Raw genomic sequence first — 6,058 nt, 5'->3', positions numbered from 1 at the left:
TCCTTGGCCTTTTACCATGATTATAAGTTCCCTCAGGCCTCCCCAGCCTTGCTTCCTATATAACCTGTGGAACCATGAGCCAATCAAACCTCTTTTCTTTATAAATTAAAAAAAAAATCGCCAGGTGTGGTGGCTCACACCTGTAATCCCAGCACTTTGGGAGGCCAAGGAGGGTGGATCACCTGAGGTCGGGAGTTCAAGATCAGCCTGGCCAACATGGTAAAACCCTATCTCTACTAAAAATAGAAAAAATTAGCTGTGTGTGGTGGCGAGAGCCTGTACCCAGCTACTCGGGAGTCTGAGGCAGGCGAATTGCTTGAACCTGGGAGGCAGAGGTTGCAGTGAGCTGAGATGGTGCCATTGCACTCCAGCCTGGGCAACAAGAGTGAAACTCCATCTAAAATAATAATAATAATAATTAATTAATTAATTTAAGAAAATCACTAGTAAAGCCATCTGTGTCTGGACTTTTCTGTGTAGGAAGTTTTAAAATTACTAATTTATTATCTTTTCTTGTTATAGGTCTATTCATAATTTGTATTTTTTCTTGAATCAGTTTCAGAGGTTTGTGAATTTCTAGGAATGTGTCCATTTAATATAAATTATCTAATTTGTTGGCATACACTTCATAGTTTTCCTTTATAATCCATTTGATTTCCGTAGTCAGTAGGCAAAGCCCCTCTCTTCTCTTTTTCGTTAATCTAGATTAAGGTTTGCCAATGTTGTTGATTTTTAAAAATCAAGTTGTTTTCTTATTATTTTGATAATTCTGTACATATTCTAGATACATACCTGATATCAGATATTCATTTTGCATTTTCTCCTATCTGTGCTTTGTGCTTTCATTTTCTTTCTCTTTTTGAAAATTTGTAGAGATGGAGTCTTGCTATGTTGCCCAGGCTGGCATGCAGTAGCTATTCGCAGGCACAGTCATACCTCACTACAACCTTCAACTCCTGGGATCAAGTGATCCTCCTACCTCAGCCTCCCTAGTAGCTGGGAGTAGTTGGGACTAGGGTGAGCACCACTGCCCTGGATCTTTGTGCTTTCATTTTCTTTTTTCTTTTTTTTTTTTTGAGACGGAGTCTCGCTCTGTCACCCGGGCTGGAGTGCAGTGGCGAGATCTCAGCTCACTGCAAGCTCCGCCTCCCGGGTTTACGCCATTCTCCTGCCTCAGCCTCCCGACTAGCTGGGACTACAGGCGCCCGCCACCACGCTCGGCTAGTTTTTTTTTTTTTTAGTTTTTTAGTAGAGATGGTGTTTCACCGTGTTAGCCAGGATGGTCTCGATCTCCTGACCTCGTGATCTGCCCGTCTCGGCCTCCCAAAGTGCTGGGATTACAGGCTTGAGCCACCGCGCCCGGCCGTGCTTTCATTTTCTTAACGTTGTCTTTTGAAGAGAGAAAGAGTTATGAATTTTGCTGAAGCCCTGTGTATCAATCCCTTTATGATTTGTGCTTTTTATGTCCTATCAGAAAAATTTTGCCTAATCCAAGGCACTAAAATTTTTCACTTTTTGAAAGATTATTCTTTCCCCCATTGATTTGCCTTTGGACTTCCATCAAAAATTGCCACAGGGCTCAGTGGCTGTCGCCAGTAACCCTAACACTTTGGGAAGCTGAGGCAGGAGGACTGATTGAGGCCAGGAGTTCCCGACCAGGCTGGACAATGTGGTGAAACCTCGTCTCTACACAAAATTCAAAAATTAGCCAGGTGTACTGGTGAGTGCCTGTAGTTCCAGCTACTTGGAGGTTGAGGTGGGAGGATCACCTGAGCGTGGGGAGATTGAGGCTGCAGTGAGCAAACAGCATGCCATGGCATTCCAGCATGGGAGACAGAGCAAGACCCTGTCTCAAAATAAAAGGCCCATCAACTACTCTCAGGTTCGTGGGGGAAAAAGAAAAAACTTTAAAAAGAAAACATTAGAAAAAAAATGTGCCCATATATGTGGATTTCTTTGTTTCTTTTTTCTTTCTTTCTTTCTTTTTTTTTTTTAAGACAGGGTCTGTCTCTGTTGCCCAGGCTGGAGTGCAGTGGTGCAATCTCAGCTCACTGCAGCCTTGAGTTCCTGGGTGTAAGCGCTTCTCCTGCTTCAGTCTCCTGAGTTGCTGGGATTACAGCCATATGCCACCACACGCAGCTAATTTTTGTTGGGTTTTCTTTTTTTTTTTTCTTTGAGATGGAGTCTCGCTCTGTTGCCCACATTGTAGTGCAGTGGCACGAATCACTGGCCTAATTTTTGTATCTTTTGTACAGACAAGGTTTCACTAACTACTTGGGAGGCTGAGGTCGGAGGATCCCTTGAGCCCAGGAGGTGAAGGCTGCAGTGAGCTATGATGGCGCCACTGCACTCCAGCCTGGGTGACAGAGCAAGAGCCTGTCTCAAAAAAAAAAAAAAAAAAAAAAAAGAGTCTACTAAATGGCAAGTTTGCGTACAATTTGTCTTTGAGAATTTGCTCAAATCAACAGATAAACTTGCTCATATGCATGACTGCATATGCATTAGGGAACACAACTTAGTGGGTGAAAGCCTGCCTAAGATAGAACCCTGAAGCTAATACATTTTAGCTATTATCTTGGATAAGCCACTTAACTCACCTGTGCCTTGGTTCCTGTAATGCAAATAATAATAATGCCTACCTCAGAGAGTGGTCATGTGGATAAAGAATTCACTTTCGAAATGTGTTTAGAAGTTTGTGGCATAGTAATATATTTACTCTTTATTATTCTTGCATCATTGTAATAGTAAAAACCTGGAAACAACCTAAATGTCCATCAGTAGAGGACTGATGAAATCAAACTTGGCATGTCTTTTTTTTGAGACAAGTTCTCACTCTGTCCGCCCAGGATGGAGTGCAGTGGTTCAATCACGGCTCACTGCAGCCTCGACCTCCTCAGGCTCAGGTGATCCTCCTGCCTCAGCCTCCTGAGTAGCTGGGACGACAGGCACATGCCACCACGCCTGGCTATTATTTTATTATTTATTTATTTATTTATTTGGAGACAGTGTCTCACTTTGTTGCCTAGGCTGAAGTGCAGTGGCATGATCTGAGCTCACTGCAACCTCCACTGCCTGGGTTCAAGCGATTCTCCTGCCTCAGCCTCCTGAGTAGCTGGGATTACAGGTATGCTCCACCATGCCTGGCTAGTTTTTGTATTTTTAGTAGAGATGGGATTTCACCATGTTGGCCAGGCTGGTCTTGAACTCCTAACCTCAAGTGATCCACCTGCCTTAGCCTCCCAAAGTGCAGGGATTACAGGCATGAGCAACTGTGCCCAGCCTTTTTTCTTTTTTTAAATAGAGACAAGGTCTCACTATGTTGCCCAGGCTGGTCTTGAACTTCTGAGCTCAAGTGATCCTCCCACCTCAGCCTCCCAAAGTGCTGAGATTACAGGAGTGAGCCACCGCACCTGGCCTATGTTTTTTGTTGTTGTTGTTGTTGTTGTTGTTGTTTCCGCGATGGAATGTCGCCCAGGCTGGAGTGCAGAGGCGCCATCTCGGCTCACTGCAAGCTCCGCCTCCCGGGTTCACGCCATTCTCCTGCCTCAGTCTCCCGAGTGGCTGGGACTACAGGCGCCCGCCAACACGCCTGGCTAATTTTTTGTATTTTTAGTAGAGACGGGGTTTCACTGTGTTAGCCAGGATGGTCTTGATCTCCTGAGTTCATGATCCACCCACCTCGGCCTCCCAAAGTGTTGGGATTACAGGCATGAGCCACCGTGCCTGGCCTGGCCTATTTATTACTATTATTTTTTTTAGAAACAGAGTTTCACCATGTTGGCCAGGTTGGTCTCAAACTCCTGGGCTCAAGCCATCCGCCCGCCTTGGCCTCCCAAAGTGCTAGGATTACAAGTGTGAGCCACAGTGCCTGGGTACTTGGCATATCGTTAATGGCATGGCATTTTTTTTTTTTTTTTCAGATGGGCGTTTCACTCTTATTGCTCAGGCTGGAGTGCAATGGTGCAGTCTCAGCTTATTGCAACCTCCACCTCCTCGGTTCAAGTGATTCTCCTGCCTCAGCCTCCCAAGTAGCTGAGATTACAGGCACCTGCCACCACTCCCGGCTAATTTTTGTATTTTAGTAGAGACCAGGTTTCACCATGTTAGTTAGGCTGGTCTCAAACTCCTGACCTCAGGTGATCCACCCGCCTCGGCCTCCCAAAGTGTTGGGATTACAGGTGTGAACCACTGGGCCCAGCCTCATTAATGGCATTTTATGCAAACATTAAAAAGATGAGGGATCCAAAGAAGATAAACCAATAGGCACATGAAAAGATGCTCATCATAAATCATTAGAGAAATGTAAATCAAAACCAAAATGTGATATACTACTCACCCACTAGTATGGTTATAATAAAAAAGATGGGAGTTGCTGGGCGAGGTGGCTCACGACTGTAATCCCAGCACTTTGGGAGGCCAAGGCGGGCAGATTACCTGACGTTGCAAGTCGAGACCATTCTGACCAACACGGAGAAACCCTGTCTTTACTAAAAATACAAAATTAGCCAGGTATGGTGGCACATGCCTGTAACCCCAGCTACTTGGGAGGCTGAGGCAGGAGAATCACTTGAACCTGGGAGGTGGAGGTTGAAGTCTTGAACCTGCAGTGAGCTGAGATTGCACCATTGCACTCCAACCTGGGCAACAAGAGCAAGACTCTGTCTCAAAAAAAAAAAAAAAAAAGGGCCGGGAGCGGTGGCTCACACCTGTAATCCCAGCACTTAGGGAGGCTGAGGTGGGCGGATCATGAGGTCAGGAGATCGAGACCATCCTGCCTAACATGGTGAAACCCCATCTCTACTAAAAATACAAAAACTAGCCGGGCATGGTGGCGGGCGCCTGTAGTCCCAGCTACTTGGGAGGTTGAGGCAGGAGAATGGCGTGAACCCAGGAGCTTGCAGTGAGCCGAGATTGTGCCACTGCACTCCAGCCTGGGCAACAGAGCAAGACTCTGTCTCAAAAAAAAAAAAAAAAAAAAAAAATGGGAGCAGGCAGTCATGGTGTTCTCGATACTGGAGGGCCTACTTGACCCATCACCAGAAGGTGTTGCTGCTTTTTTTTTTTTTTTTTGAGACGGAGTCTCGCTCTGTCGCCCAGGCTGGAGTGCAGTGGCCGGATCTCAGCTCACTGCAAGCTCCGCCTTCCAGGTTCACGCCATTCTCCTGCCTCAGCCTCCCAAGTAGCTGGGACTACAGGCACCCGCCACCACCCTGGCTAGTTTTTTGTATTTTTAGTAGAGACGGGGTTTCACCATGTAAGCCAGGATGGTCTCGATCTCCTGACCTCGTGATCCACCCGCCTCGGCCTCCCAAAGTGCTGGGATTACAGGCGCCCGCCACCTCGCCCGGCTAGTTTTTTTGTATTTTTTAGTAGAGACGGGGTTTCACCGGGTTAGCAAGGATGGTCTCGATCTCCTGACCTCGTGATCCGCCCGCCTCGGCCTCCCAAAGTGCTGGGATTACAGGCTTGAGCCACCGCGCCCGGCCTAGTGTTGCTGCTTTGTAACCAGGTGCTGCACCACCTCAAGCCACGGTGCATCCAGAGATAAATAATGGTTTATTTTGTCTGTTTGATGAGAGCCTGGTTTGAAGAGCATAGGAAAAAAAAGGATATGATGGAGGTACCCCGCTGCTGAGGGAGGCAGAGGAATTCCGGTATCGTCAGCATTCAGAGCCACTCTCTTCCCTGACTCTCTGGGGGTACTTCCTATGAGAGATCCGAGTGATATGCTACAAGTCTCTGGAGTGCTGCTTAGATGACTGGAATCCTTCTGAGAAGGCAATGTACCCTGATTACTTAGCCAAGAGAGAGCAGTGGAAGAAACTGCAGAAGGAAAGCCGGGAGGAAGAAATCCTACCTGGTGGTCTACGACTGAAGCTTTGCCCCCTGTGGTGGTATACTGTGACCAGACCCCGGAGTGGCCCATGTAGAGACAGAGACCTCACCCCGTCATGCCTGCAAGTGAAGTAAGTTACAGAACATACACACACTTACCCTAATAAAAATCGTTAAAATGGTAAAAATCAACAAAGATAGATGGTAACAAGTGTTGGCAAGA

This window comes from Macaca nemestrina, chromosome 6 (genome assembly GCF_043159975.1).
Source record: "Macaca nemestrina isolate mMacNem1 chromosome 6, mMacNem.hap1, whole genome shotgun sequence".
NCBI classification, from domain to species: domain Eukaryota; kingdom Metazoa; phylum Chordata; class Mammalia; order Primates; family Cercopithecidae; genus Macaca; species Macaca nemestrina.
The sequence above is the reverse complement of the archived record's forward strand: the minus strand, read 5'-3'. Positions refer to the sequence as shown.